Here is a 27,584-nt window from a genome sequence, read left to right as displayed (position 1 = left end):
AGGGATGCAACACAAGGACTTCCCAGGGGGTCACCAATCCTAGTACTACTCTCGCCCAAGCACGCTTGACTTCGGAGTTCTGATGGGATCCGGTACGTTAGTGCTGGTATGATCGCATCCGGCATTTCTTGCACTCTAAATTCTCTTAATACCTTTCCTCTTTCCGCTTTAGGTGCGAAGATGTAAAACCTTAAAACGACATAACTTTACGCTCATTTATCCGTTTTACGCAATTCCTCTTTTGATTTCAACTATTGTTCGCGGGCAATGGCATTGACCAACAACAACAAGCTGTGCTCGATGATAATATCACAATTAGAGGGCTCGTGAGGCCTAGCTAAATGCCTATCACACTAGGCCGAATGGAACGGCGACGTCGCAACTAGACGTTTTACGGATGTCGCCTCCGAGGCCAAGGCGTAGTGACGCGTCAAGTGCAGCGTTGTTAAGCCCGTAAATATTTTCCTTATTTACTATATATTTTTTTTTAATTTTTTTCATAACTATTACCTTTAAAAATATTGTTATTTCGTGTAAAAAAATATCTATTTCGTTTACACTGCTTAAAACGCATTTGTGAATTTATTAGACATACCGCCGATACATTAAAAGAATATATAAATTTTGCCTAAAAAGAGGGATGCGACACGAGGACTTCCCAGGGGGCAACCATCCTAGTACTACTCTCGCCCAAGCACGCTTAACTTCGGAGTTCTGAAGGGATCCGGTGCGTTAGTGCTGGTATGATCGCATCCGGTATTCCTTTCACTCTAAATTCTCTTAATACCTTTCCTCCTTCCGCTTTAGGTGCGAAGATGTAAAACCTTAAAACTACATAACTTTACGCTCATTTATCCGTTTTACGCAATTCCTCTTTTGATTTCAACTATTTTTCGCGGGCAAAGGCATTGACCAACAACAACAAGCCGCGCTAGATGATACTATCACAATTAGAGGGCCCGTAAAGCCTAGCTACATGCCTATCACACTAGGCCGCAAGGAACGGCGACGTCGCAACTAGACATTTTACGGATGTCGCCTTCGAGGCCAAGGCATAGTGACATGTCAAGTGCAGCGTTGTTAAGCTCGTAAATGTTTTCCTTATTTACTATATATATATATATATATATATTTTTTTTTTCATAACTATTACCTTTAAAAATATTGTTATGTCGTGTAAAAAAATATCTATTTCGTTTACACTGCTTAAAACGCATTTGTGAATTTATTAGACATACCGCCGATACATTAAAAGAAGTAAGATATAAATTTTACCTAAAAAGAGGGATGCAACACGAGGACTTCCCAGGGGGTCACCCATCCTAGTACTACTCTCGAACAAGCATGCTTGACTTCGAAGTTCTGATGGGATCCGGTACATTAGTGCTGGTATGATCGCATCCGGCATTTCTTGTACTCTAAATTATCTTAATACCTTTCCTCCTTCTGCTTTAGGTGCGAAGATGGAAAACGTTAAAACGACATAACTTTACGCTCATTTATCCATTTTACGCAATTCCTCTTTTGATTTCAACTATTTTTCGCGGGCAAAGGCATTGACCAACAACAACAAGCCACGCTCGACGATAATATCACAATTAGATGGCCCGTAAGGCCTAGCTACATGCCTATCACACTAGGCCGCATGGAACGGCGACGTCGCAACTAGACGTTTTACGGATGTCACCTTCGAGGCCAAGGCATAGTGACGTGTCAAGTGCAGCGTTGTTAAGCTCGTAAATATTTTCCTTATTTACTATATATTGCTTTTTTGATTTTTTTCATAACTATTATCTTTAAAAATATTGTTATTTCATGTAAAAAATATCTATCTCGTTTACACTGCTTCAAACTCATTAGTGAATTTATTAGACACACCGCCGATACATTAAAAGAAGTAAGATATAAATTTTACCTAAAAAGAGGGATGCAACACGAGGACTTCCCAGGGGGTCACCCATCCTAGTACTACTCTCGAACAAGCACGCTTGACTTCGAAGTTCTGATGGGATCCAGTGTGTTAGTTCTGGTATGATCGCATCCGACATTCCTTGCACTCTAAATTCTCTTAATACATTTCCTCCTTCCGCTTTAGGTGCGAAGATGTAAAACCTTAAAACGACATAACTTTACGCTCATTTATCCGTTTTACGCAATTCCTCTTTTGATTTCAACTATTTTTTGCGGGCAAAGGCATTGACCAACAACAACAAGCCGCGCTCGACGATAATATCAAAATTAGATGGCCCGTAAGGCCTAGCTACATGCCTATCACACTAGGCCGCATGGAACAGCGACGTCGCAACTAGACGTTTTACGGATGTTGCCTTCGAGGCCAAGGCGTAGTGACGTGTCAAGTGCAGCGTTGTTAAGCCCGTAAATATTTTCCTTATTTACTATATATTTTTTTTTAAATTTGTTTCATAACTATTACCTTTAAAAATATTGTTATTTCGTGTAAACAAATATCTATTTCGTTTACACTGCTTAAAACGCATTTTTGAATTTATTAGACATACCGCCGATACATTAAAAGAATATATAAATTTTGCCTTAAAATAGGGATGCGACACGAGGACTTCCCAGGGGGCAACCATCCTAGTACTACTCTCGCCCAAGCACGCTTAACTTCGGAGTTCTGAAGGGATCCGGTGCGTTAGTGCTGGTATGATCGCATCCGGTATTCCTTTCACTCTAAATTCTCTTAATACCTTTCCTCCTTCCGCTTTAGGTGCGAAGATGTAAAACCTTAAAACGACATAACTTTACGCTCATTTATCCGTTTTACGCAATTCCTCTTTTGATTTCAACTGTTTTTCGCGGGAAAAGGCATTGACCAACAACAACAAGCCGCGCTCAATGATAATATCACAATTAGAGGGCCCGTAAGTCCTAGCTACATGCCTATCACACTAGGTCGCATGGAACAACGACGTCGCAACTAGACATTTTGCGGATGTTGCCTTCGAGGCCAAGGCGTAGTGACGTGTCAAGTGCAGCGTTGTTAAGCCCGTAAATATTTTCCTTATTTACTATATATTGCTTTTTTGATTTTTTTCATAACTATTATCTTTAAAAATATTGTTATTTTGTGTAAAAAATATCTATCTCGTTTACACTGCTTAAAACTCATTTGTGAATTTATTAGACATACCGCCGATACATTAAAAGAAGTAAGATATAAATTTTACCTAAAAAGAGGGATGCAACACGAGGACTTCCCAGGGGGTCACCCATCCTAGTACTACTCTCGAACAAGCACGCTTGACTTCGAAGTTCTGATGGGATCCAGTGTGTTAGTTCTGGTATGATCGCATCCGACATTCCTTGCACTCTAAATTCTCTTAATACATTTCCTCCTTCCGCTTTAGGTGCGAAGATGTAAAACCTTAAAACGACATAACTTTACGCTCATTTATCCGTTTTACGCAATTCCTCTTTTGATTTCAACTATTTTTTGCGGGCAAAGGCATTGACCAACAACAACAAGCCGCGCTCGACGATAATATCAAAATTAGATGGCCCGTAAGGCCTAGCTACATGCCTATCACACTAGGCCGCATGGAACAGCGACGTCGCAACTAGACGTTTTACGGATGTTGCCTTCGAGGCCAAGGCGTAGTGACGTGTCAAGTGCAGCGTTGTTAAGCCCGCAAATATTTTCCTTATTTACTATATTTTTTTTTTTAAATTTGTTTCATAACTATTACCTTTAAAAATATTGTTATTTCGTTTACACTGCTTAAAACGCATTTTTGAATTTATTAGACATACCGCCGATACATTAAAAGAATATATAAATTTTGCCTTAAAATAGGGATGCGACACGAGGACTTCCCAGGGGGCAACCATCCTAGTACTACTCTCGCCCAAGCACGCTTAACTTCGGAGTTCTGAAGGGATCCGGTGCGTTAGTGCTGGTATGATCGCATCCGGTATTCCTTTCACTCTAAATTCTCTTAATACCTTTCCTCCTTCCGCTTTAGGTGCGAAGATGTAAAACCTTAAAACGACATAACTTTACGCTCATTTATCCGTTTTACGCAATTCCTCTTTTGATTTCAACTGTTTTTCGCGGGAAAAGGCATTGACCAACAACAACAAGCCGCGCTCAATGATAATATCACAATTAGAGGGCCCGTAAGTCCTAGCTACATGCCTATCACACTAGGCCGCATGGAACAACGACGTCGCAACTAGACATTTTGCGGATGTTGCCTTCGAGGCCAAGGCGTAGTGACGTGTCAAGTGCAGCGTTGTTAAGCCCGTAAATATTTTCCTTATTTACTATATATTGCTTTTTTGATTTTTTTCATAACTATTATCTTTAAAAATATTGTTATTTTGTGTAAAAAATATCTATCTCGTTTACACTGCTTAAAACTCATTTGTGAATTTATTAGACATACCGCCGATACATTAAAAGAAGTAAGATAAAAATTTTGCCTAAAAGGAGGGATTCAACACGAGGACTTCCCAGGGGGCAACCATCCTAGTACTACTCTCGCCCAAGCATGCTTAACTTCGGAGTTCTGAAAGGATCCGGTGCGTTAGTGCTGGTATGATCGCATCCGGTATTCCTTTCACTCTAAATTCTCTTATACCTTTCCTCCTTCCGCTTTAGGTGCGAAGATGTAAAACCTTAAAACTACATAACCTTACGCTCATTTATCCGTTTTACGCAATTCCTCTTTTGATTTCAACTATTTTTCGCGGGCAAAGGCATTGACCAACAACAACAAGCTGCGCTAGACGATAATATCACAATTAGCCCGTAAGGCCTAGCTGCATGCCTATAACACTAGGCCGCATGGAACGGCGACGTCGCAACTAGATGTTTTACGGATGTCGCCTTCGAGGCCAAGGCGTAGTGACGTGTCAAGTGCAGCGTTGTTAAGCTCGTAAATATTTGCCTTATTTACTATATATTGCTTTTTTGATTTTTTTTCATAACTATTAACTTTAAAAATATTGTTATTTTGTGTAAAAAAAATATCTATTTTGTTTACACTGCTTAAAACTCATTTGTGAATATATTAGACATACCGCCGATACATTAAAAGAAGTAAGATATAAATTTTGCCTAAAAAGAGGGTTGCAACACGAGGACTTCCCAGGGGGTCACCCATCCTAGTACTACTCTCGCCCAAGCACGCTTGACTTCGGAGTTCTGATGGGATCCGGTACGTTAGTGCTAATATGATCGCATCCGGCATTTCTTGTACTCTAAATTCTCTTAATACCTTTCCTCCTTTTGCTTTAGGTGCGAAGATGGAAAATGTTAAAACGACATAACTTTACGCTCATTTATCCGTTTTACGCAATTCCTCTTTTGATTTCAACTATTTTTCACGGGCGAAGGCATTGACCAACAACAACAAGCCACGCTCGACGATAATATCATAATTAGATGGCCCGTAAGGCCTAGCTACATGCCTATCACACTAGGCCGCATGGAACGGCGACGTCGCAACTAGACGTTTTACGGATGTCGCCTTCGAGGCCAAGGCGTAGTGACATGTAAAGTGTAGCGTTGTTAAGCTCGTAAATATTTTCCTTATTTACTATATATTGCTTTTTTGATTTTTTTCATAACTATTATCTTTAAAAATATTGTTATTTTGTGTAAAAAATATCTATCTCGTTTACACTGCTTCAAACTCATTAGTGAATTTATTAGACATACGGCCGATACATTAAAAGAAGTAAGATATAAATTTTACCTAAAAAGAGGGATGCAACATGAGGACTTCCCAGGGGGTCACCCATCCTAGTACTACCCTCGAACAAGCACGCTTGACTTCGAAGTTCTGATGGGACTCGGTGTGTTAGTTCTGGTATGATCGCATCCGACATTCCTTGCACTCTAAATTCTCTTAATACCTTTCCTCCTTCCGCTTTAGGTGCGAAGATGTAAAACCTTAAAACGACATAACTTTACGCTCATTTATCCGTTTTACTCAATTCCTCTTTTGATTTCAACTATTTTTCGCGGGCAAAGGCATTGACCAACAACAACAAGCCGCGCTCGACGATAATATCACAATTAGATGGCCCGTAAGGCCTAGCTACATGCCTATCACACTAGGCCGCATGGAACAGCGACGTCGCAACTAGACGTTTTACGGATGTTGCCTTCGAGGCCAAGGTATAGTGACATGTCAAGTGCAGCGTTGTTAAGCCCGTAAATATTTTCCTTATTTACTATATATATTTTTTTAATTTTTGTCATAACTATTACCTTTAAAAATATTGTTATTTCGTGTAAACAAATATCTATTTCGTTTACACTACTTTAAACGCATTTGTGAATTTATTACACATACCGCCGATACATTAAAAGAATATATAAATTTTGCCTAAAAAGAGGGATGCGACACGAGGACTTCCCAGGGGGCAACCATCCTAGTACGACTCTCGCCCAAGCACGCTTAACTTCGGAGTTCTGAAGGGATCCGGTGCGTTAGTGCTGTTATGATCGCATCCGGTATTCCTTTCACTCTAAATTCTCTTAATACCTTTCCTCCTTCCGCTATAGGTGCGAAGATGTAAAACCTTAAAATGACATAACTTTACGCTCATTTATCCGTTTTACGCAATTCCTCTTTTGATTTCAACTGTTTTTCGCGGGAAAAGGCATTGACTAACAACAACAAGCCGCGCTCAATGATAATATCACAATTAGAGGGTTCGTAAGTCCTAGCTACATGCCTATCACACTAGGCCGCATGGAACAACGACGTCGCAACTAGACGTTTTGCGGATGTCGCCTTCGAGGCAAAGGCGTAGTGACGTGTCAAGTGCAGCGTTGTTAAGCCCGTAAATATTTTCCTTATTTACTATATATTGCTTTTTTGATTTTTTTCATAACTATTAACTTTAAAAATATTGTTATTTCGTGTAAAAAAAATATCTATTTTGTTTACACTGCTTAAAACTCATTTGTGAATATATTAGACATACCGCCGATACATTAAAAGAAGTAAGATATAAATTTTGCCTAAAAAGAGGGATGCAACACGAGGACTTCCCAGGGGGTCACCCATCCTAGTACTACTCTCGCCCAAGCACGCTTGACTTCGGAGTTCTGATGGGATCCGGTGCGTTAGTGCTGGTATGATCGCATCCGACATTCCTTGCACTCTAAATTCTCTTAATACCTTTCCTCCTTCTGCTTTAGGTGCGAAGATGGAAAATGTTAAAATGACATAACTTTACGCTCATTTATCCGTTTTACGCAATTCCTCTTTTGATTTCAACTATTTTTCGCGGGCGAAGGCATTGACCAACAACAACAAGCCACGCTCGACGATAATATCACAATTAGATGGCCCGTAAGGCCTAGCTACATGCCTATCACACTAGGCCGCATGGAACAGCGACGTCGCAACTAGACGTTTTACGGATGTCGCCTTCGAGGCCAAGGCATAGTGACGTGTCAAGTGCAGCGTTGTTAAGCCCGTAAATATTTTCCTTATTTACTATATATATTTTTTTAATTTTTGTCATAACTATTACCTTTAAAAATATTGTTATTTCGTGTAAACAAATATCTATTTCGTTTACACTACTTTAAACGCATTTGTGAATTTATTACACATACCGCCGATACATTAAAAGAATATATAAATTTTGCCTAAAAAGAGGGATGCGACACGAGGACTTCCCAGGGGGCAACCATCCTAGTACTACTCTCGCCCAAGCACGCTTAACTTCGGAGTTCTGAAGGGATCCGGTGCGTTAGTGCTGTTATGATCGCATCCGGAATTCCTTTCACTCTAAATTCTCTTAATACCTTTCCTCCTTCCGCTTTAGGTGCGAAGATGTAAAACCTTAAAATGACATAACTTTACGCTCATTTATCCGTTTTACGCAATTCTTCTTTTGATTTCAACTGTTTTTCGCGGGAAAAGGCATTGACAAACAACAACAAGCCGCGCTCGACGATAATATCACAATTAGAGGGCCCGTAAGGCCTAGCTACATGCCTATCACACTAGGCCGCATGGAACGGCGACGTCGCAACTAGACGTTTTACGAATGTCGCCTTTGAGGCCAAGGCATAGAGACATGTCAAGTGCAACGTTGTTAAGCCCGTAAATATTTTTCTTATTTACTATATATTGTTTTTTTGATTTTTTTTAATAATTATTACCTTTAAAAATATTGTTATTTCGTGTAAAAAAATATCTATTTCGTTTACACTGCTTAAAACCCATTTGTGAATTTATTAGACATACCGCCGATACATTAAAAGAAGTAAGATATAAATTTTGCCTAAAAGGAGGGATTCAACACGAGGACTTCCCAAGGGGTCACCCATCCTAGTACTATTCTCGCCCAAGCATGCTTAACTTCGGAGATCTGATGGGATCTGGTGCGTTAGTGTTGGTATGATCGCATCCGACATTCCTTGCACTCTAAATTCTCTAAATACCTTTCCTCCTTACGCTTTAGGTGCGAAGGTGTAAAACCTTAAAACGACATAACTTTACCCTCATTTATCCGTTTTACGCAATTCCTCTTTTGATTTCAATTATTTTTCGCGGGAAAAGGCATTGACCAACAACAACAAGCCGCGCGCGACGATAATTTCACAATTAGAGGGCCCGTAAGTCCTAGCTACATGCCTATCACACTAGGCCGCATGGAACAGCGACGTCGCAACTTGACATTTTATGGATGTCGCCTTCGAGGCCAAGGCGTAGTGACGTGTCAAGTGCAGCGTTGTTAAGCCCGTAAATATTTTCCTCATTTACTATATATTGCTTTTTTGATTTTTTTCATAACTATTATCTTAAAAAATATTGTTATTTTGTGTAAAAAATATCTATCTCGTTTACAATGCTTAAAACTCATTTGTGAATTTATTAGACATACCGCCGATACATTAAAAGAAGTAAGATAAAAATTTTGCCTAAAAGGAGGGATTCAACACGAGGACTTCCCAAGGGGTCACCTATCCTAGTACTACTCTCGCCCAAGCACCCTTAACTTCGGAGTTCCGATGGGATCCGGTGCGTTAGTGCTGGTATGATCGCATCCGACATTCCTTGCACTCTAAATTCTCTTATACCTTTCCTCCTTCCGCTTTAGGTGCGAAGATGTAAAACCTTAAAACGACATAACTTTACTCTCATTTATCCGTTTTACACAATTCCTCTTTTGATTTCAACTATTTTTCGCGGGCAAAGGCATTGACCAACTACATCAAGCCGCGATCGACGACTATATCACAATTAGAGGGCCCGTAAGGCCTAGCTGCATGCCTATCACACTAGGCCACATGGAACGGCGACGTCGCAACTAGACATTTTACGGATGTCGCCTTCGAGGCCAAGGCGTAGTGACGTGTTAAGTGCAGCGTTGTTAAGCCTGTAAATATTTTCCTTATTTACTATATATTGTTTTTTGATTTTTTTCATAACTAATACCTTTTAAAATATTGTTATTTCGTGTAAACAAATATCTATTTTGTTTACACTGCTTAAAACTCATTTGTGAATATATTAGACATACCGCCGATACATTAAAAGAAGTAAGATATAAATTTTGCCTAGAAAGAGGGATGCAACACAAGGACTTCCCAGGGGGTCACCAATCCTAGTACTACTCTCGCCCAAGCACGCTTGACTTCGGAGTTCTGATGGGATCCGGTACGTTAGTGCTGGTATGATCGCATCCGGCATTTCTTGCACTCTAAATTCTCTTAATACCTTTCCTCCTTCCGCTTTAGGTGCGAAGATGTAAAACCTTAAAACGACATAACTTTACGCTCATTTATCCGTTTTACGCAATTCCTCTTTTGATTTCAACTATTGTTCGCGGGCAATGGCATTGACCAACAACAACAAGCTGTGCTCGATGATAATATCACAATTAGAGGGCTCGTGAGGCCTAGCTACATGCCTATCACACTAGGCCGAATGGAACGGCGACGTCGCAACTAGACGTTTTACGGATGTCGCCTCCGAGGCCAAGGCGTAGTGACGTGTCAAGTGCAGCGTTGTTAAGCCCGTAAATATTTTCCTTATTTACTATATATTGTTTTTTTGATTTTTTTCATAACTAATACCTTTAAAAATATTGTTATTTCGTGTAAACAAATATCTATTTTGTTTACACTGCTTAAAACTCATTTGTGAATATATTAGACATACCGCCGATACATTAAAAGAAGTAAGATATAAATTTTGCCTAGAAAGAGGGATGCAACACAAGGACTTCCCAGGGGGTCACCAATCCTAGTACTACTCTCGCCCAAGCACGCTTGACTTCGGAGTTCTGATGGGATCCGGTACGTTAGTGCTGGTATGATCGCATCCGGCATTTCTTGCACTCTAAATTCTCTTAATACCTTTCCTCCTTCCGCTTTAGGTGCGAAGATGTAAAACCTTAAAACGACATAACTTTACGCTCATTTATCCGTTTTACGCAATTCCTCTTTTGATTTCAACTATTGTTCGCGGGCAATGGCATTGACCAACAACAACAAGCTGTGCTCGATGATAATATCACAATTAGAGGGCTCGTGAGGCCTAGCTACATGCCTATCACACTAGGCCGAATGGAACGGCGACGTCGCAACTAGACGTTTTACGGATGTCGCCTCCGAGGCCAAGGCGTAGTGACGTGTCAAGTGCAGCGTTGTTAAGCCCGTAAATATTTTCCTTATTTACTATATATTTTTTTTAACTTTTTTTCATAACTATTACCTTTAAAAATATTGTTATTTCGTGTAAAAAAATATCTATTTCGTTTACACTGCTTAAAACGCATTTGTGAATTTATTAGACATACCGCTGATACATTAAAAGAATATATAAATTTTGCCTAAAAAGAGGGATGCGACACGAGGACTTCCCAGGGGGCAACCATCCTAGTACTACTCTCGCCCAAGCATGCTTAACTTCGGAGTTCTGAAGGGATCCGGTGCGTTAGTGCTGGTATGATCGCATCCGGTATTCCTTTCACTCTAAATTCTCTTAATACCTTTCCTCCTTCCGCTTTAGGTGCGAAGATGTAAAACCTTAAAACTACATAACTTTACGCTCATTTATCCGTTTTATGCAATTCCTCTTTTGATTTCAACTATTTTTCGCGGGCAAAGGCATTGACCAACAACAACAAGCCGCGCTAGACGATACTATCACAATTAGAGGGCCCGTAAAGCCTAGCTACATGCCTATCACACTAGGCCGCAAGGAACGGCGACGTCACAACTAGACATTTTACGGATGTCGCCTTCGAGGCCAAGGCATAGTGACATGTCAAGTGCAGCGTTGTTAAGCTCGTAAATGTTTTCCTTATTTACTATATATATATATATATATTTTTTTTTTTTTCATAACTATTACCTTAAAAAATATTGTTATGTCGTGTAAAAAAATATCTATTTCGTTTACACTGCTTAAAACGCATTTGTGAATTTATTAGACATACCGCCGATACATTAAAAGAATATATAAATTTTGCCTAAAAAGAGGGATGCGACACGAGGACTTCCCAGGGGGCAACCATCCTAGTACTACTCTCGCCCAAGCACGCTTAACTTCGGAGTTCTGAAGGGATCCGGTGCGTTAGTGCTGGTATGATCGCATCCGGCATTCCTTTCACTCTAAATTCTCTTAATACCTTTCCTCCTTCCGCTATAGGTGCGAAGATGTAAAACCTTAAAACTACATAACTTTATGCTCATTTATCCATTTTACGCAATTCCTCTTTTGATTTCAACTATTTTTCACGGGCAAAGGCATTGACCAACAACAACAAGCCACGTTCGACGATAATATCACAATTAGATGGCCCGTAAGGACTAGCTACATGCCTATCACGCTAGGCTTCAAGGAATGGTGACGTCGCAACTAGACGTTTTACGGATGTTGCCTTCGAGGCCAAGGCATAGTGACGTGTCAAGTGTAGTGTTGTTAAGCCCGTAAATATTTTCCTGATTTACTATATATTGCTTTTTTGATTTTTTTTCATAATTATTACTTATAAAAATATTGTTATTTCGTGTAAAAAAATATCTATTTCGTTTACACTGCTTAAAACTCATTTGTGAATTTATTAGACATACCGCCGATACATTAAAAGAAGTAAGATATAAATTTTACCTAAAAAGAGGGATGCAACACGAGGACTTCCCAGGGGGTCACCCATCCTAGTACTACTCTCGAACAAGTATGCTTGACTTCGAAGTTCTGATGGGATCCTGTACGTTAGTGCTGGTATGATCGCATCCGGCATTTCTTGTACTCTAAATTCTCTTAATACCTTTCCTCCTTCTGCTTTAGGTGCGAAGATGGAAAACGTTAAAACGACATAACTTTACGCTCATTTATCCATTTTACGCAATTCCTCTTTTGATTTCAACTATTTTTCGCGGGCAAAGGCATTGACCAACAACAACAAGCCACGCTCGACGATAATATCACAATTAGATGGCCCGTAAGGCCTAGCTACATGCCTATCACACTAGGCCGCATGGAACGGCGACGTCGCAACTAGACGTTTTACGGATGTCACCTTCGAGGCCAAGGCATAGTGACGTGTCAAGTGCAGCGTTGTTAAGCTCGTAAATATTTTCCTTATTTACTATATATTGCTTTTTTGATTTTTTTCATAACTATTATCTTTAAAAATATTGTTATTTCGTGTAAAAAATATCTATCTCATTTACACTGCTTCAAACTCATTAGTGAATTTATTAGATACACCGCCGATACATTAAAAGAAGTAAGATATAAATTTTACCTAAAAAGAGGGATGCAACACGAGGACTTCCCGGGGGTCACCCATCCTAGTACTACTCTCGAACAAGCACGCTTGACTTCGAAGTTCTGATGGGATCCAGTGTGTTAGTTCTGGTATGATCGCATCCGACATTCCTTGCACTCTAAATTCTCTTAATACATTTCTCCTTCCGCTTTAGGTGCGAAGATGTAAAACCTTACAACGACACAACTTTACGCTCATTTATCCGTTTTACGCAATTCCTCTTTTGATTTCAACTATTTTTTGCGGGCAAAGGCATTGACCAACAACAACAAGTCGCGCTCGACGATAATATCAAAATTAGATGGCCCGTAAGGCCTAGCTACATGCCTATCACACTAGGCCGCATGGAACAGCGACGTCGCAACTAGACATTTTACGGATGTTGCCTTCGAGGCCAAGGCGTAGTGACGTGTCAAGTGCGGCGTTGTTAAGCCCGTAAATATTTTCCTTATTTACTATATATTTTTTTTAAATTTGTTTCATAACTATTACCTTTAAAAATATTGTTATTTCGTGTAAACAAATATCTATTTCGTTTACACTGCTTAAAACGCATTTTTGAATTTATTAGACATACCGCCGATACATTAAAAGAATATATAAATTTTGCCTAAAAATAGGGATGCGACACGAGGACTTCCCAGGGGGCAACCATCCTAGTATTACTCTCGCCCAAGCACGCTTAACTTCGGAGTTCTGAAGGGATCCGGTGCGTTAGTGCTGGTATGATCGCATCCGGTATTCCTTTCACTCTAAATTTTCTTAATACCTTTCCTCCTTCCGCTTTAGGTGCGAAGATGTAAAACCTTAAAACGACATAACTTTACGCTCATTTATCCGTTTTACGCAATTCCTCTTTTGATTTCAACTGTTTTTCGCGGGAAAAGGCATTGACCAACAACAACAAGCCGCGCTCATTGATAATATCACAATTAGAGGGCCCGTAAGTCCTAGCTACATGCCTATCACACTAGGCCGCATGGAACAACGACGCCGCAACTAGACATTTTGCGGATGTTGCCTTCGAGGCCAAGGCGTAGTGACGTGTCAAGTGCAGCGTTGTTAAGCCCGTAAATATTTTCCTTATTTACTATATTTTTTTTTTAAATTTGTTTCATAACTTTTACCTTTAAAAATATTGTTATTTCGTGTAAACAAATATCTATTTCGTTTACACTGCTTAAAACGCATTTTTGAATTTATTAGACATACCGCCGATACATTAAAAGAATATATAAATTTTGCCTAAAAAGAGGGATGCGACACGAGGACTTCCCAGGGGGCAACCATCCTAGTACTACTCTCGCCCAAGCATGCTTAACTTTGGAGTTCTGAAGGGATCCGGTGCGTTAGTGCTGGTATGATCGCATCCGGTATTCCTTTCACTCTAAATTCTCTTAATACCTTTCCTCCTTCCGCTTTAGGTGCGAAGATGTAAAACCTTAAAACTACATAACTTTACGCTCATTTATCCGTTTTACGCAATTCCTCTTTTGATTTCAACTATTTTTCGCGGGCAAAGGCATTGACCAACAACAACAAGCCGCGCTAGACGATACTATCACAATTAGAGGGCCCGTAAAGCCTAGCTACATGCCTATCACACTAGGCCGCAAGGAACGGCGACGTCGCAACTAGACATTTTACGGATGTCGCCTTCGAGGCCAAGGCATAGTGACATGTCAAGTGCAGCATTGTTAAGCTCGTAAATGTTTTCCTTATTTACTATATATATATATATATTTTTTTTTTTTTCATAACTATTACCTTTAAAAATATTGTTATGTCGTGTAAAAAAATATCTATTTCGTTTACACTGCTTAAAACGCATTTGTGAATTTATTAGACATACCGCCGATACATTAAAAGAATATATAAATTTTGCCTAAAAAGAGGGATGCGACACGAGGACTTCCCAGGGGGCAACCATCCTAGTACTACTCTCGCCCAAGCACGCTTAACTTCGGAGTTCTGAAGGGATCCGGTGCGTTAGTGCTGGTATGATCGCATCCGGCATTCCTTTCACTCTAAATTCTCTTAATACCTTTCCTCCTTCCGCTATAGGTGCGAAGATGTAAAACCTTAAAACTACATAACTTTATGCTCATTTATCCATTTTACGCAATTCCTCTTTTGATTTCAACTATTTTTCGCGGGCAAAGGCATTGACCAACAACAACAAGCCGCGTACGACGATAATATCACAATTAGATGGCCCGTAAGGACTAGCTACATGCCTATCACGCTAGGCTTCATGGAATGGTGACGTCGCAACTAGACGTTTTACGGATGTTGCCTTCGAGGCCAAGGCATAGTGACGTGTCAAGTGTAGTGTTGTTAAGCCCGTAAATATTTTCCTGATTTACTATATATTGCTTTTTTGATTTTTTTTCATAACTATTACTTATAAAAATATTGTTATTTCGTGTAAAAAAATATCTATTTCGTTTACACTGCTTAAAACTCATTTGTGAATTTATTAGACATACCGCCGATACATTAAAAGAAGTAAGATATAAATTTTACCTAAAAAGAGGGATGCAACACGAGGACTTCCCAGGGGGTCACCCATCCTAGTACTACTCTCGAACAAGTATGCTTGACTTCGAAGTTCTGATGGGATCCTGTACGTTAGTGCTGGTATGATCGCATCCGGCATTTCTTGTACTCTAAATTCTCTTAATACCTTTCCTCCTTCTGCTTTAGGTGCGAAGATGGAAAACGTTAAAACGACATAACTTTACGCTCATTTATCCGTTTTACGCAATTCCTCTTTTGATTTCAACTATTTTTCGCGGGCAAAGGCATTGACCAACAACAACAAGCCACGCTCGACGATAATATCACAATTAGATGGCCCGTAAGGCCTAGCTACATGCCTATCACACTAGGCCGCATGGAACGGCGACGTCGCAACTAGACGTTTTACGGATGTCACCTTCGAGGCCAAGGCATAGTGACGTGTCAAGTGCAGCGTTGTTAAGCTCGTAAATATTTTCCTTATTTACTATATATTGCTTTTTTGATTTTTTTCATAACTATTATCTTTAAAAATATTGTTATTTCGTGTAAAAAATATCTATCTCATTTACACTGCTTCAAACTCATTAGTGAATTTATTAGACACACCGCCGATACATTAAAAGAAGTAAGATATAAATTTTACCTAAAAAGAGGGATGCAACACGAGGACTTCCCGGGGGTCACCCATCCTAGTACTACTCTCGAACAAGCACGCTTGACTTCGAAGTTCTGATGGGATCCAGTGTGTTAGTTCTGGTATGATCGCATCCGACATTCCTTGCACTCTAAATTCTCTTAATACATTTCTCCTTCCGCTTTAGGTGCGAAGATGTAAAACCTTAAAACGACACAACTTTACGCTCATTTATCCGTTTTACGCAATTCCTCTTTTGATTTCAACTATTTTTTGCGGGCAAAGGCATTGACCAACAACAACAAGCCGCGCTCGACGATAATATCAAAATTAGATGGCCCGTAAGGCCTAGCTGCATGCCTATCACACTAGGCCGCATGGAACAGCGACGTCGCAACTAGACATTTTACGGATGTTGCCTTCGAGGCCAAGGCGTAGTGACGTGTCAAGTGCAGCGTTGTTAAGCCCGTAAATATTTTCCTTATTTACTATATATTTTTTTTAAATTTGTTTCATAACTATTACCTTTAAAAATATTGTTATTTCGTGTAAACAAATATCTATTTCGTTTACACTGCTTAAAACGCATTTTTGAATTTATTAGACATACCGCCGATACATTAAAAGAATATATAAATTTTGCCTAAAAATAGGGATGCGACACGAGGACTTCCCAAGGGGCAACCATCCTAGTACTACTCTCGCCCAAGCACGCTTAACTTAGGAGTTCTGAAGGGATCCGGTGCGTTAGTGCTGGTATGATCGCATCCGGTATTCCTTTCACTCTAAATTCTCTTAATACCTTTCCTCCTTCCGCTTTAGGTGCGAAGATGTAAAACCTTAAAACGACATAACTTTACGCTCATTTATCCGTTTTACGCAATTCCTCTTTTGATTTCAACTGTTTTTCGCGGGAAAAGGCATTGACCAACAACAACAAGCCGCGCTCAATGATAATATCACAATTAGAGGGCCCGTAAGTCCTAGCTACATGCCTATCACACTAGGCCGCATGGAACAACGATGCCGCAACTAGACGTTTTGCGGATGTTGCCTTCGAGGCCAAGGCGTAGTGACGTGTCAAGTGCAGCGTTGTTAAGCCCGTAAATATTTTCCTTATTTACTATATATTGCTTTTTTGATTTTTTTCATAACTATTGTCTTTAAAAATATTGTTATTTTGTGTAAAAAATATCTATCTCGTTTACACTGCTTAAAACTCATTTGTGAATTTATTAGACATACCGCCGATACATTAAAAGAAGTAAGATAAAAATATTTCCTAAAAGGAGGGATTCAACACGAGGACTTCCCAGGGGGCAACCATCCTAGTACTACTCTCGCCCAAGCACGCTTAACTTCGGAGTTCTGAAAGGATCCGGTGCGTTAGTGCTGGTATGATCGCATCCGGTATTCCTTTCACTCTAAATTCTCTTATACCTTTCCTCCTTCCGCTTTAGGTGTGAAGATGTAAAACCTTAAAACTACATAACTTTACGCTCATTTATCCGTTTTACGCAATTCCTCTTTTGATTTCAACTATTTTTCGCGGGCAAAGGCATTGACCAACAACAACAAGCTGCGCTAGACGATAATATCACAATTAGCCCGTAAGGCCTAGCTGCATGCCTATCACACTAGGCCGCATGGAACGGCGACGTCGCAACTAGACGTTTTACGGATGTCGCCTTCGAGGCCAAGGCGTAGTGACGTGTAAAGTGCAGCATTGTTAAGCTCGTAAATATTTTCCTTATTTACTATATATTGCTTTTTTGATTTTTTTCATAACTATTAACTTTAAAAATATTGTTATTTCGTGTAAAAAAAATATCTATTTTGTTTACACTGCTTAAAACTCATTTGTGAATATATTAGACATACCGCCGATACATTAAAAGAAGTAAGATATAAATTTTGCCTAAAAAGAGGGATGCAACACGAGGACTTCCCAGGGGGTCACCCATCCTAGTACTACTCTCGCCCAAGCACGCTTGACTTCGGAGTTCTGATGGGATCCGGTGCGTTAGTGCTGGTATGATCGCATCCGACATTCCTTGCACTCTAAATTCTCTTAATACCTTTCCTCCTTCTGCTTTAGGTGCGAAGATGGAAAATGTTAAAACGACATAACTTTACGCTCATTTATCCGTTTTACGCAATTCCTCTTTTGATTTCAACTATTTTTCGCGGGCGAAGGCATTGACCAACAACAACAAGCCACGCTCGACGATAATATCACAATTAGATGGCCCGTAAGGCCTAGCTACATGCCTATCACACTAGGCCGCATGGAACGGCGGCGTCGCAACTAGACGTTTTACGGATGTCGCCTTCGAGGCCAAGGCGTAGTGACGTGTAAAGTGCAGCGTTGTTAAGCTCGTAAATATTTTCCTTATTTACTATATATTGCTTTTTTGATTTTTTTCATAACTATTATCTTTAAAAATATTATTATTTCGTGTAAAAAATATCTATCTCGTTTACACTGCTTCAAACTCATTAGTGAATTTATTAGACATACCGCCGATACATTAAAAGAAGTAAGATATAAATTTTACCTAAAAAGAGGGATGCAATACGAGGACTTCCCAGGGGGTCACCCATCCTAGTACTACTCTCGAACAAGCACGCTTGACTTCGAAGTTCTGATGGGATTCGGTGTGTTAGTTCTGGTATGATCGCATCCGACATTCCTTGCACTCTAAATTCTCTTAATACCTTTCCTCCTTCCGCTTTAGGTGCGAAGATGTAAAACCTTAAAACGACATAACTTTACGCTCATTTATCCATTTTACGCAATTCCTCTTTTGATTTCCACTATTATTTGCGGGCAAAGGCATTGACCAACAACAACAATCTGCGCTCGACGATAATATCACAATTAGATGGCCCGTAAGGCCTAGCTACATGCCTATCACACTAGGCCGCATGGAACAGCGACGTCGCAACTAGACGTTTTACGGATGTTGCCTTCGAGGCCAAGGCGTAGTGACATGTCAAGTGCAGCGTTGTTAAGCCTGTAAATATTTTCCTTATTTACTATATATATTTTTTTAATTTTTTTCATAACTATTACCTTTAAAAATATTGTTATTTCGTGTAAACAAATATCTATTTCGTTTACACTGCTTTAAACGCATTTGTGAATTTATTACACATACCGCCGATACATTAAAAGAATATATAAATTTTGCCTAAAAAGAGGGATGCGACACGAGGACTTCCCAGGGGGCAACCATCCTAGTACTACTCTCGCCCAAGCACGCTTAACTTCGGAGTTCTGAAGGGATCCGGTGCGTTAGTGCTGGTATGATCGCATCCGGCATTCCTTTCACTCTAAATACCTTTCCTCCTTCCGCTTTAGGTGCGAAGATGTAAAACCTTAAAATGACATAACTTTACGCTCATTTATCCGTTTTACGCAATTCCTCTTTTGATTTCAACTGTTTTTCGCGGGAAAAGGCATTGACCAACAACAACAAGTTGTGCTCGATGATAATATCACAATTAGAGGGCCCGTAAGTCCTAGCTACATGCCTATCACACTAGGCCGCATGGAAGAACGACGTCGCAACTAGACGTTTTACGGATGTCGCCTTCGAGGCCAAGGCGTAGTGATGTGTTAAGTGCAGCGTTGTTAAGGCTGTAAATATTTTCCTTATTTACTATATATTACTTTTTTGATTTTTTTCATAACTATTACCTTTAAAAATATTGCTATTTCGTGTAAAAAAATATCTATTTTGTTTACACTGCTTAAAACTCATTTGTGAATATATTAGACATACCGCCGATACATTAAAAGAAGTAAGATATAAATTTTGCCTAAAAATAGGGATGCAACACGAGGACTTCCCAGGGGGGTCACCCATCCTAGTACTACTCTCGCCCAAGCACGCTTGACTTCGGAGTTCTGATGGGATCCGGTACGTTAGTGCTGGTATGATCGCATCCGGCATTTCTTGCACTCTAAATTCTCTTACTACCTTTTCTCCTTCCGCTTTAGGTGCGAAGATGGAAAACCTTAAAACGACATAATTTTACGCTCATTTATCCGTTTTACGCAATTCCTCTTTTGATTTCAACTATTTTTCGCGTGCAAAGGCATTGACCAACAACAACAAGCCGTGCTCGATGATAATATCACAATTAGAGGGCCTGTAAGGCCTAGCTACATGCCTATCACACTAGGCCGAATGGAACGGCGACATCGCAACTAGACGTTTTACGGATGTCGCCTCGGAGGCCAAGGCGTAGTGACGTGTCAAGTGCAGCGTTGTTAAGCTCGTAAATATTTTCCTTATTTACTATATATTTTTTTTTAATTTGTTTCATAACTATTACCTTTAAAAATATAGTTGTTTCGTGTAAAAAAATATCTATTTCGTTTACACTACTTAAAACGCATTTGTGAATTTATTAGACATACCGCCGATACATTAAAAGAATATATAAATTTTGCCTAAAAAGAGGGATGCAACACGAGGACTTCCCAGGGGGCAACCATCCTAGTACTACTCTCGCCCAAGCACGCTTAACTTCGGAGTTCTGAAGGGATCCGGTGCGTTAGTGCTAGTATGATCGCATCCGGTATTCCTTTCACTCTAAATTCTCTTAATACCTTTCCTCCTTCCGCTTTAGGTGCGAAGATGTAAAACCTTAAAACTACATAACTTTACGCTCATTTATCCGTTTTACGCAATTCCTCTTTTGATTTCAACTATTTTTCGCGGGCAAAGGCATTGACCAACAACAATAAGTTGCGCTAGACGATAATATCACAATTAGAGGGCCCGTAAGGCCTAGCTACATGCCTATCACACTAGGCCGCATGGAATGGCGACGTCGCAACTAGACATTTTACGGATGTCGCCTTCGAGGCCAAGGCATAGTGACATGTCAAGTGCAACATTGTTAAGCTCGTAAATGTTTTCCTTATTTACTATATATATATATTTATAATTATTACCTTTAAAAATATTGTTATGTCGTGTAAAAAAATATCTATTTCGTTTACAGTGCTTAAAACGCATTTGTGAATTTATTAGACATACCGCCGTTACATTAAAAGAAGATATAAATTTTGCCTAAAAAGAGGGATGCAACACGAGGACTTCCCAAGGGGCAACCATCCAAGTACTACTCTCGCCCAAGCACGCTTAACTTCGGAGTTCTGAAGGGATCCGGTGCGTTAGTGCTGGTATCATCGCATCCGGCATTCATTTCACTCTAAATTCTCTTAATACCTTTCCTCCTTCCGCTATAGGTGCGAAGATGTAGAACCTTTAAACTAAATAACTTTACGCTCATTTATCCATTTTACGCAATTCCGCTTTTGATTTCAACTATTTTTCGCGGGCAAAGGCATTGACCAATAACAACAAGCCACGCTCGACGACAATATCACAATTAGATGGCCCGTAAGGCCTAGCTACATGCCTATCACACTAGGCTTCAAGGTATGGCGACGTCGCAACTAGACATTTTACGGATGTTGCCTTCGAGGCCAAGGCATAGTGACGTGTCAAGTGCAGTGTTGTTAAGCCCGTAAATATATTCCTTATTTACTATATATTGCTTTTTTAATTTTTTTTCATAACTATTACTTATAAAAATATAGTTATTTCGTGTAAAAAAATATCTATTTCGTTTACACTGCTTAAAACTCATTTGTGAATTTATTAGACATACCGCCGATACATTAAAAGAAGTAAGATATAAATTTTACCTAAAAAGAGGGATGCAATACGAGGACTTCCCAGGGGGTCACCCATCCTAGTACTACTCTCGAACAAGCATGCTTGACTTCGAAGTTCTATTGGGATCCGGTGCGTTAGTACTGGTATGATCGCATCCGACATTCCTTGCACTCTAAATTCTCTTAATACCTTTCCTCCTTCTGCTTTAGGTGCGAAGATGTAAAACCTTAAAACGACATAACTTTACGCTCATTTATCCATTTTACGCAATTCCTCTTTTGATTTCCACTATTTTTTGCGGGCAAAGGCGTTGACCAACAACAACAATCTGCGCTCGACGATAATATCACAATTAGATGGCCCGTAAGGCCTAGCTACATGCCTATCACACTAGGCCGCATGGAACAGCGACGTCGCAACTAGGCATTTTACGGATGTCGCCTTCGAGGCCAAGGCGTAGTGACGTGTCAAGTGCAGCATTGTTAAGCCCGTAAATATTTTCCTTATTTACTATATATTGCTTTTTTGATTTTTTTCATAACTATTATCTTTCAAAATATTGTTATTTCGTGTAAAAAATATCTATCTCGTTTACACTGCTTCAAACTCATTTGTGAATTTATTAGACATACCGCCGATACATTAAAAGAAGTAAGATATAAATTTTACCTAAAAAGAGGGATGCAACACGAGGACTTCCCAGGGGGTCACCCATCCTAGTACTACTCTCGCCCAAGCACGCTTGACTTCGGAGTTCTGATGGGATCCGGTGCGTTAGTGCTGGTATGATCGCATCCAACATTCCTTGCACTCTAAATTTTCTTATTACCCTTCCTCCTTCCGCTCTAGGTGCGAAAGTGTGAAGCCTTAAAACGACATAACTTTACGCTCATTTATCCGTTTTATGCAATTCTTCTTTTGATTTCAACTATTTTTCGTGGGCAAAGGAATTGACCAACAACAACAAGCCGCGCTCGACGATAGTATCACAATTAGATGGCCCGTAAGGCCTAGCTACATGCCTATCACACTAGGCCGCATGGAACAGCGACGTCGCAACTAGACATTTTACGGATGTCGCCTTCGAGGCCAAGGCGTAGTGACGTGTCAAGTGCAGCGTTGTTAAGCCCGTAAATATTTTCCTTATTTACTATATATTGCTTTTTTGATTTTTTTCATAACTATTATCTTTAAAAATATTGTTATTTTGTGTAAAAAATATCTATCTCGTTTACACTGCTTAAAACTCATTTGTGAATTTATTAGACATACCGCCGATACATTAAAAGAAGTAAGATATAAATTTTACCTAAAAAGAGGGGTGCAACACAAGGACTTCCCAGGGGGCAACCATCCTAGTAGTACTCTCGCCCAAGCATGCTTAACTTCGGAGTTCTGAAGGGATCCGGTGCGTTAATGCTGGTATGATCGCATCCGGCATTCCTTTCACTCTAAATTCTCATAATACCTTTCCTCCTTCCGCTTTAGGTGCGAAGATGTAAAACCTTAAAACGGCATAACTTTACGCTCATTTATCCATTTTACGCAATTCCTCTTTTGATTTCAACTATTTTTCACGGGCGAAGGCATTGACCAACAACAACAAGCCACGCTCGACGATAATATCATAATTAGATGGCCCGTAAGGCCTAGCTACATGCCTATCACACTAGGCCGCATGGAACGGCGACGTCGCAACTAGACGTTTTACGGATGTCGCCTTCGAGGCCAAGGCGTAGTGACATGTAAAGTGTAGCGTTGTTAAGCTCGTAAATATTTTCCTTATTTACTATATATTGCTTTTTTAATTTTTTTCATGACTATTACCTATAAAAATATTGTTATTTCGTGTAAAGAAATATATATTTCGTTTACACTGCTTAAAACTCATTTGTGAATTTATTAGACATACCGCCGATACATTAAAAGAAATAAGATATAAATTTTTCCTAAAAAGAGGGATGCAACACGATGACTTCCCAGGGGGTCACCCATCCTAGTACTACTCTCGCCCGAGCACGCTTGACTTCGGTGTTCTGATGGGATCCAGTGTGTTAGCGCTGGTATGATCGCATCCGACATTCCTTGCACTCTAAATTCTCTTAATACCTTTCCTCCTTCCGCTTTAGGTGCGAAGATGTAAAACCTTCAAACGACATAACTTTACGCTCATTTATCCGTTTTACGCAATTCCTCTTTTGATTTCCACTATTTTTCGCTGGCAAAGGCATTGACCAACAACAACAAGCCGCGCTCGACGATAATATCACAATTAGAGGGCCCGTAAGGCCTAGCTACATGCCTATCACACTAGGCCGCATGGAACGGCGACGTCGCAACTAGACATTTTACGGATGTCGCCTTCGAGGCCAAGGCGTAGTGACGTGTCAAGTGCAGCGTTGTTAAGCCCATAAATATTTTCCTTATTTACTATATATTACTTTTTTGATTTATTTCGTAAGTATTACCTTTAAAATATTGTAATTTCGTGTAAAAAAATATCTATTTCGTTTACACTGGTTAAAACTCATTTGTGAATTTATTAGACATACCTCCGATACATTAACAGAAGTAAGATATAAATTTTGACTAAAAAGAGGGATGCAACACGAGGACTTCCCATGGGATCACCCATCCTAGTACTACTCTCGCCCAAGAACGCTTGACTTCGGAGTTCTGATGGGATCCGGTGCGTTAGTGCTGGTATGATCGCATCCGACATTCCTTGCACTCTAAATTCTCTTAATACCTTTCCTCCTTCCGCTTTAGGTGCGAAGATGTAAAACCTTAAAATGACATAACTGTATGCTCATATATCCGTTTTACGCAATTCCTCTTTTAATTTCCACTATTTTTCGCGGGCAAAGGCATTGACCAACAACAACAACAAGCCGCGCTCGACGATAATATCACAATTAGAGGGCCCGTAAGGCCTAGCTACATGCCTATCAAACTAGGCCGCATGGAACGGCGACGTCGCAACTAGACATTTTACGGATGTCGCCTTCGAGGCCAAGGCGTAGTGACGTGTCAAGTGCAGCATTGTTAAGCCCGTATATATTTTCCTTATTTACTATATATTGCTTTTTTGATTTTTTTCATAACTATTACCTTTAAAAATATTGTTATTTCGTGTAAAAAAATATCTATTTCGTTTACACTGCTTAAAACTCATTTGTGAATTTATTAGACATACCGCCGATACATTAAAAGAAGTAAGATATAAATTTTGCCTAAAAAGAGGGATGCAACACGTGGACTTCCCAATGGGTCACCCATCCTAGTACTACTCTCGCCCAAGCACGCTTGACTTCGGAGTTCTGATGGGATCCGGTGCGTTAGTGCTCGTATGATCGCATCCGACATTCCTTGTACTCTAAATTCTCTAAATACCTTTCCTACTTCCGCTTTAGGTGCGAAGATGTAAAACCTTAAAATGACATAACTTTACGCTCATTTATCCGTTTTACGCAATTCCACTTTTGATTTCCACTATTTTTCGCTGGCAAAGGCATTGACCAACAACAACAAGCCGCGCTCGACGATAATATCATAATTAGAGGTCCCGTAAGGCCTAGCTACATGCCTATCACACTAGGCCACACGGAACGGCGACGTCGCAACTTGACATTTTATGGATGTCGCCTTCGAGGCCAAGGCGTAGTGACGTGTCAAGTGCTGCGTTGCTAAGCCCGTAAATATTTTCCTTATTTACTATATATTGCTTTTTTGATTTTTTTCATAACTATTACCTTTAACAATATTGTTATTTCGTGTAAAAAAATATCTATTTCGTTTACAACGCTTAAAACGTATTTTTGAATTTATTAGACATACCGCCGATACATTAAAAGAAGTAATATATAAATTTTGCCAAAAAAAAAGGATGAAATACGAGGACTTCCCAGGGGTCACCCATCCTAGTACTACTCTCGCCCAAGCACGCTTCACTTCGGAGTTCTGATGGGATCCGGTGCGTTAGTGCTGGTATGATCGCATCCGACATACCTTGCACTCTAAATTCTCTTAATACCTTTCCTCTTTCCGCTTTAGGTGCGAAGATGTAAAACCTTAAAACGACATAACTTTACGCTCATTCATCCGTTTTACGCAATTCCTCTTTTGATTTCCACTATTTTTCGCGGGCAAAGGCATTGACCAACAACAACAAGCCACGCGCGACGATAATATCACAATTAGAGGGGCCTTAAGGCCTAGCTACATGCCTATAACACTTGGCTGCATGGAACGGCGACGTCGCAACTAGACGTTTTACGGATGTCCCCTTCGAGGCCAAGGCGTAGTGATGTGTCAAGTACAGCGTTGTTAAGCCGTAAATATTTTCCTTATTTACTATATATTGCTTTTTTGATTTTTTTCATAACTATTACCTTTAAAAATATTATTATTTCGTGTAAAAAAATATCTATTTCTTTTACACTGCTTAAAACTCATTTGTGAATTTATTAGACATACGGCCGATACATTAAAAGAAGTAAGATATAAATTTTGCCTAAAAAGAGGGATGCAACACGTGGACTTCCCAATGGGTCACCCATCCTAGTACTACTCTCGCCCAAGCACACTTTACTTCGGAGTTCTGATGGGATCCGATGCGTTAGTGCTGGTATGATCGCATCTGACATTCCTTGCACTCTAAATTCTCTTAATACCTTTCCTCCTTCCGCTTTAGGTGCGAAGATGTAAAACCTTAAAATGGCATAACTTTACGCGCATTTATCCGTTTTACGCAATTCCTCTTTTGATTTCCACTATTTTTCGCGGGCAAAGGCATTGACCAACAACAACAAGCTGCGCTCGACGATAATATCACAATTAGAGCGCCCCTAAGGCCTAGCTACATGCCTATCACACTAGGCCGCATGGAACGGCGACGTCGCAACTAGACGTTTTACGGATGTCGCCTTCGAGGCCAAGGCATAGTGATGTGTCAAGTACAGCGTTGTTAAGCCATAAATATTTTCCTTATTTACTATATATATTTTTTTTTTGATTTTTTTCATAACTATTACCTTTAAAAATACTATTATTTCGTGTAAAAAAATATCTATTTCTTTTACACTGCTTAAAACTCATTTGTGAATTTATTAGACATACCTCCGATACATTAAAAGAAGTAAGATATAAATTTTGCCTAAAAAGAGGGATGCAACACGTGGACTTCCCAATGGTTCACCCATCCTAGTACTACTCTCGCCCAAGCACGCTTGACTTCGGAGTTTTGATGGGATCCGGTGCGTTAGTGCTGGTATGATCGCATCAGACATTCCTTGCACTCTAAATTCTCTTAATACCTTTCCTACTTCCGCTTTAGGTGCGAAGATGTAAAACCTTAAAACGACATAACTTTACGCTCATTTATCCATTTTACGCAATTCCTCTTTTGATTTCCACTATTTTTTGCGGGCAAAGGCGTTGACCAACAACAATAAGCCACGCTCGACGATAATATCACAATTAGAGGGCCTGTAAGGCCTAGCTACATGCCTATCACACTAGGCCGCACGGAACGGCGACGTCGCAACTAGACGTTTTACGGTTGTCGCCTTCGAGGCCAAGGCATAGTGACGTGTCAAGTGCAGCGTTGTTAAGCCCGTATATATTTTCCTTATTTACTATATATTGCTTTTTTGATTTTTTTCATAACTATTACCTTTAAAAATATTGTTATTTCGTGTAAAAAAATATCTATTTCGTTTACACTGCTTAAAACTCATTTGTGAATTTATTAGACATACCGCCAATACATTAAAAGAAGTAAGATATAAATTTTGCCTAAAAAGAGGGATGCAACACGTGGACTTCCCAATGGGTCACCCATCCTAGTACTACTCTCGCCCAAGCACGCTTGACTTCGGAGTTCTGATGGGATCCGGTGCGTTAGTGCTGGTATGATCGCATCCCACATTCCTTGCACTCTAAATTCT

At 39.8% G+C, this 27,584-nt stretch overlaps 44 non-coding genes across 44 annotated transcripts; all 44 read right to left on the bottom strand.

Moving 5' to 3' along the window:
- Window position 1: 1 nt before the first annotated feature.
- Window positions 2–120, bottom strand: LOC142167765 (5S ribosomal RNA). The gene has a single exon (XR_012697848.1). It is a non-coding gene; the product is annotated as a 5S ribosomal RNA (ribosomal RNA).
- Window positions 121–637: 517 nt separating this feature from the next.
- On the bottom strand, window positions 638–755 carry LOC142167760 (5S ribosomal RNA). Its single transcript, XR_012697843.1, has one exon. It is a non-coding gene; the product is annotated as a 5S ribosomal RNA (ribosomal RNA).
- A 529-nt stretch (window positions 756–1,284) lies between these two features.
- On the bottom strand, window positions 1,285–1,403 carry LOC142167516 (5S ribosomal RNA). The gene has a single exon (XR_012697641.1). It is a non-coding gene; the product is annotated as a 5S ribosomal RNA (ribosomal RNA).
- Window positions 1,404–1,924: 521 nt separating this feature from the next.
- LOC142167521 (5S ribosomal RNA) lies at window positions 1,925–2,043 on the bottom strand. Its single transcript, XR_012697646.1, has one exon. It is a non-coding gene; the product is annotated as a 5S ribosomal RNA (ribosomal RNA).
- Window positions 2,044–2,561: 518 nt separating this feature from the next.
- On the bottom strand, window positions 2,562–2,679 carry LOC142167758 (5S ribosomal RNA). Its single transcript, XR_012697841.1, has one exon. It is a non-coding gene; the product is annotated as a 5S ribosomal RNA (ribosomal RNA).
- Window positions 2,680–3,200: 521 nt separating this feature from the next.
- On the bottom strand, window positions 3,201–3,319 carry LOC142167520 (5S ribosomal RNA). The gene has a single exon (XR_012697645.1). It is a non-coding gene; the product is annotated as a 5S ribosomal RNA (ribosomal RNA).
- Window positions 3,320–3,816: 497 nt separating this feature from the next.
- LOC142167757 (5S ribosomal RNA) lies at window positions 3,817–3,934 on the bottom strand. Its single transcript, XR_012697840.1, has one exon. It is a non-coding gene; the product is annotated as a 5S ribosomal RNA (ribosomal RNA).
- Window positions 3,935–4,455: 521 nt separating this feature from the next.
- Window positions 4,456–4,573, bottom strand: LOC142167552 (5S ribosomal RNA). The gene has a single exon (XR_012697675.1). It is a non-coding gene; the product is annotated as a 5S ribosomal RNA (ribosomal RNA).
- Window positions 4,574–5,092: 519 nt separating this feature from the next.
- On the bottom strand, window positions 5,093–5,211 carry LOC142167774 (5S ribosomal RNA). Its single transcript, XR_012697857.1, has one exon. It is a non-coding gene; the product is annotated as a 5S ribosomal RNA (ribosomal RNA).
- Window positions 5,212–5,732: 521 nt separating this feature from the next.
- LOC142167544 (5S ribosomal RNA) lies at window positions 5,733–5,851 on the bottom strand. Its single transcript, XR_012697667.1, has one exon. It is a non-coding gene; the product is annotated as a 5S ribosomal RNA (ribosomal RNA).
- Window positions 5,852–6,368: 517 nt separating this feature from the next.
- Window positions 6,369–6,486, bottom strand: LOC142167513 (5S ribosomal RNA). Its single transcript, XR_012697638.1, has one exon. It is a non-coding gene; the product is annotated as a 5S ribosomal RNA (ribosomal RNA).
- Window positions 6,487–7,009: 523 nt separating this feature from the next.
- Window positions 7,010–7,128, bottom strand: LOC142167526 (5S ribosomal RNA). The gene has a single exon (XR_012697651.1). It is a non-coding gene; the product is annotated as a 5S ribosomal RNA (ribosomal RNA).
- A 517-nt stretch (window positions 7,129–7,645) lies between these two features.
- LOC142167490 (5S ribosomal RNA) lies at window positions 7,646–7,763 on the bottom strand. Its single transcript, XR_012697616.1, has one exon. It is a non-coding gene; the product is annotated as a 5S ribosomal RNA (ribosomal RNA).
- Window positions 7,764–8,286: 523 nt separating this feature from the next.
- Window positions 8,287–8,405, bottom strand: LOC142167519 (5S ribosomal RNA). The gene has a single exon (XR_012697644.1). It is a non-coding gene; the product is annotated as a 5S ribosomal RNA (ribosomal RNA).
- A 521-nt stretch (window positions 8,406–8,926) lies between these two features.
- On the bottom strand, window positions 8,927–9,045 carry LOC142167468 (5S ribosomal RNA). The gene has a single exon (XR_012697594.1). It is a non-coding gene; the product is annotated as a 5S ribosomal RNA (ribosomal RNA).
- A 520-nt stretch (window positions 9,046–9,565) lies between these two features.
- LOC142167764 (5S ribosomal RNA) lies at window positions 9,566–9,684 on the bottom strand. Its single transcript, XR_012697847.1, has one exon. It is a non-coding gene; the product is annotated as a 5S ribosomal RNA (ribosomal RNA).
- Window positions 9,685–10,206: 522 nt separating this feature from the next.
- On the bottom strand, window positions 10,207–10,325 carry LOC142167763 (5S ribosomal RNA). The gene has a single exon (XR_012697846.1). It is a non-coding gene; the product is annotated as a 5S ribosomal RNA (ribosomal RNA).
- Window positions 10,326–10,842: 517 nt separating this feature from the next.
- Window positions 10,843–10,960, bottom strand: LOC142167483 (5S ribosomal RNA). Its single transcript, XR_012697609.1, has one exon. It is a non-coding gene; the product is annotated as a 5S ribosomal RNA (ribosomal RNA).
- A 524-nt stretch (window positions 10,961–11,484) lies between these two features.
- LOC142167753 (5S ribosomal RNA) lies at window positions 11,485–11,602 on the bottom strand. The gene has a single exon (XR_012697838.1). It is a non-coding gene; the product is annotated as a 5S ribosomal RNA (ribosomal RNA).
- Window positions 11,603–12,125: 523 nt separating this feature from the next.
- On the bottom strand, window positions 12,126–12,244 carry LOC142167569 (5S ribosomal RNA). The gene has a single exon (XR_012697692.1). It is a non-coding gene; the product is annotated as a 5S ribosomal RNA (ribosomal RNA).
- A 521-nt stretch (window positions 12,245–12,765) lies between these two features.
- Window positions 12,766–12,883, bottom strand: LOC142167557 (5S ribosomal RNA). Its single transcript, XR_012697680.1, has one exon. It is a non-coding gene; the product is annotated as a 5S ribosomal RNA (ribosomal RNA).
- Window positions 12,884–13,399: 516 nt separating this feature from the next.
- LOC142167484 (5S ribosomal RNA) lies at window positions 13,400–13,517 on the bottom strand. The gene has a single exon (XR_012697610.1). It is a non-coding gene; the product is annotated as a 5S ribosomal RNA (ribosomal RNA).
- Window positions 13,518–14,034: 517 nt separating this feature from the next.
- Window positions 14,035–14,152, bottom strand: LOC142167497 (5S ribosomal RNA). Its single transcript, XR_012697622.1, has one exon. It is a non-coding gene; the product is annotated as a 5S ribosomal RNA (ribosomal RNA).
- Window positions 14,153–14,674: 522 nt separating this feature from the next.
- LOC142167751 (5S ribosomal RNA) lies at window positions 14,675–14,792 on the bottom strand. Its single transcript, XR_012697836.1, has one exon. It is a non-coding gene; the product is annotated as a 5S ribosomal RNA (ribosomal RNA).
- Window positions 14,793–15,315: 523 nt separating this feature from the next.
- LOC142167568 (5S ribosomal RNA) lies at window positions 15,316–15,434 on the bottom strand. Its single transcript, XR_012697691.1, has one exon. It is a non-coding gene; the product is annotated as a 5S ribosomal RNA (ribosomal RNA).
- A 521-nt stretch (window positions 15,435–15,955) lies between these two features.
- Window positions 15,956–16,073, bottom strand: LOC142167556 (5S ribosomal RNA). The gene has a single exon (XR_012697679.1). It is a non-coding gene; the product is annotated as a 5S ribosomal RNA (ribosomal RNA).
- Window positions 16,074–16,589: 516 nt separating this feature from the next.
- LOC142167491 (5S ribosomal RNA) lies at window positions 16,590–16,707 on the bottom strand. The gene has a single exon (XR_012697617.1). It is a non-coding gene; the product is annotated as a 5S ribosomal RNA (ribosomal RNA).
- A 521-nt stretch (window positions 16,708–17,228) lies between these two features.
- On the bottom strand, window positions 17,229–17,346 carry LOC142167528 (5S ribosomal RNA). Its single transcript, XR_012697653.1, has one exon. It is a non-coding gene; the product is annotated as a 5S ribosomal RNA (ribosomal RNA).
- A 518-nt stretch (window positions 17,347–17,864) lies between these two features.
- On the bottom strand, window positions 17,865–17,983 carry LOC142167515 (5S ribosomal RNA). Its single transcript, XR_012697640.1, has one exon. It is a non-coding gene; the product is annotated as a 5S ribosomal RNA (ribosomal RNA).
- A 521-nt stretch (window positions 17,984–18,504) lies between these two features.
- LOC142167494 (5S ribosomal RNA) lies at window positions 18,505–18,623 on the bottom strand. Its single transcript, XR_012697620.1, has one exon. It is a non-coding gene; the product is annotated as a 5S ribosomal RNA (ribosomal RNA).
- Window positions 18,624–19,140: 517 nt separating this feature from the next.
- Window positions 19,141–19,258, bottom strand: LOC142167740 (5S ribosomal RNA). Its single transcript, XR_012697826.1, has one exon. It is a non-coding gene; the product is annotated as a 5S ribosomal RNA (ribosomal RNA).
- Window positions 19,259–19,771: 513 nt separating this feature from the next.
- LOC142167696 (5S ribosomal RNA) lies at window positions 19,772–19,891 on the bottom strand. The gene has a single exon (XR_012697783.1). It is a non-coding gene; the product is annotated as a 5S ribosomal RNA (ribosomal RNA).
- Window positions 19,892–20,408: 517 nt separating this feature from the next.
- Window positions 20,409–20,526, bottom strand: LOC142167478 (5S ribosomal RNA). The gene has a single exon (XR_012697604.1). It is a non-coding gene; the product is annotated as a 5S ribosomal RNA (ribosomal RNA).
- Window positions 20,527–21,033: 507 nt separating this feature from the next.
- On the bottom strand, window positions 21,034–21,151 carry LOC142167487 (5S ribosomal RNA). Its single transcript, XR_012697613.1, has one exon. It is a non-coding gene; the product is annotated as a 5S ribosomal RNA (ribosomal RNA).
- A 523-nt stretch (window positions 21,152–21,674) lies between these two features.
- On the bottom strand, window positions 21,675–21,793 carry LOC142167545 (5S ribosomal RNA). The gene has a single exon (XR_012697668.1). It is a non-coding gene; the product is annotated as a 5S ribosomal RNA (ribosomal RNA).
- A 521-nt stretch (window positions 21,794–22,314) lies between these two features.
- LOC142167504 (5S ribosomal RNA) lies at window positions 22,315–22,433 on the bottom strand. The gene has a single exon (XR_012697629.1). It is a non-coding gene; the product is annotated as a 5S ribosomal RNA (ribosomal RNA).
- A 521-nt stretch (window positions 22,434–22,954) lies between these two features.
- Window positions 22,955–23,072, bottom strand: LOC142167525 (5S ribosomal RNA). The gene has a single exon (XR_012697650.1). It is a non-coding gene; the product is annotated as a 5S ribosomal RNA (ribosomal RNA).
- A 522-nt stretch (window positions 23,073–23,594) lies between these two features.
- LOC142167498 (5S ribosomal RNA) lies at window positions 23,595–23,713 on the bottom strand. Its single transcript, XR_012697623.1, has one exon. It is a non-coding gene; the product is annotated as a 5S ribosomal RNA (ribosomal RNA).
- Window positions 23,714–24,234: 521 nt separating this feature from the next.
- LOC142167707 (5S ribosomal RNA) lies at window positions 24,235–24,353 on the bottom strand. The gene has a single exon (XR_012697794.1). It is a non-coding gene; the product is annotated as a 5S ribosomal RNA (ribosomal RNA).
- A 525-nt stretch (window positions 24,354–24,878) lies between these two features.
- On the bottom strand, window positions 24,879–24,997 carry LOC142167718 (5S ribosomal RNA). The gene has a single exon (XR_012697805.1). It is a non-coding gene; the product is annotated as a 5S ribosomal RNA (ribosomal RNA).
- Window positions 24,998–25,519: 522 nt separating this feature from the next.
- Window positions 25,520–25,637, bottom strand: LOC142167773 (5S ribosomal RNA). The gene has a single exon (XR_012697856.1). It is a non-coding gene; the product is annotated as a 5S ribosomal RNA (ribosomal RNA).
- A 521-nt stretch (window positions 25,638–26,158) lies between these two features.
- Window positions 26,159–26,277, bottom strand: LOC142167466 (5S ribosomal RNA). The gene has a single exon (XR_012697592.1). It is a non-coding gene; the product is annotated as a 5S ribosomal RNA (ribosomal RNA).
- A 523-nt stretch (window positions 26,278–26,800) lies between these two features.
- On the bottom strand, window positions 26,801–26,919 carry LOC142167502 (5S ribosomal RNA). Its single transcript, XR_012697627.1, has one exon. It is a non-coding gene; the product is annotated as a 5S ribosomal RNA (ribosomal RNA).
- Window positions 26,920–27,441: 522 nt separating this feature from the next.
- LOC142167616 (5S ribosomal RNA) lies at window positions 27,442–27,560 on the bottom strand. Its single transcript, XR_012697709.1, has one exon. It is a non-coding gene; the product is annotated as a 5S ribosomal RNA (ribosomal RNA).
- Window positions 27,561–27,584: the final 24 nt, after the last annotated feature.

Source organism: Nicotiana tabacum, chromosome 12 (genome assembly GCF_000715075.1).
Source record: "Nicotiana tabacum cultivar K326 chromosome 12, ASM71507v2, whole genome shotgun sequence".
Lineage (NCBI taxonomy): Eukaryota > Viridiplantae > Streptophyta > Magnoliopsida > Solanales > Solanaceae > Nicotiana > Nicotiana tabacum.
Note: the sequence above shows the minus strand (reverse complement) of the source record. Positions and strands in the feature narration are given on the sequence as shown.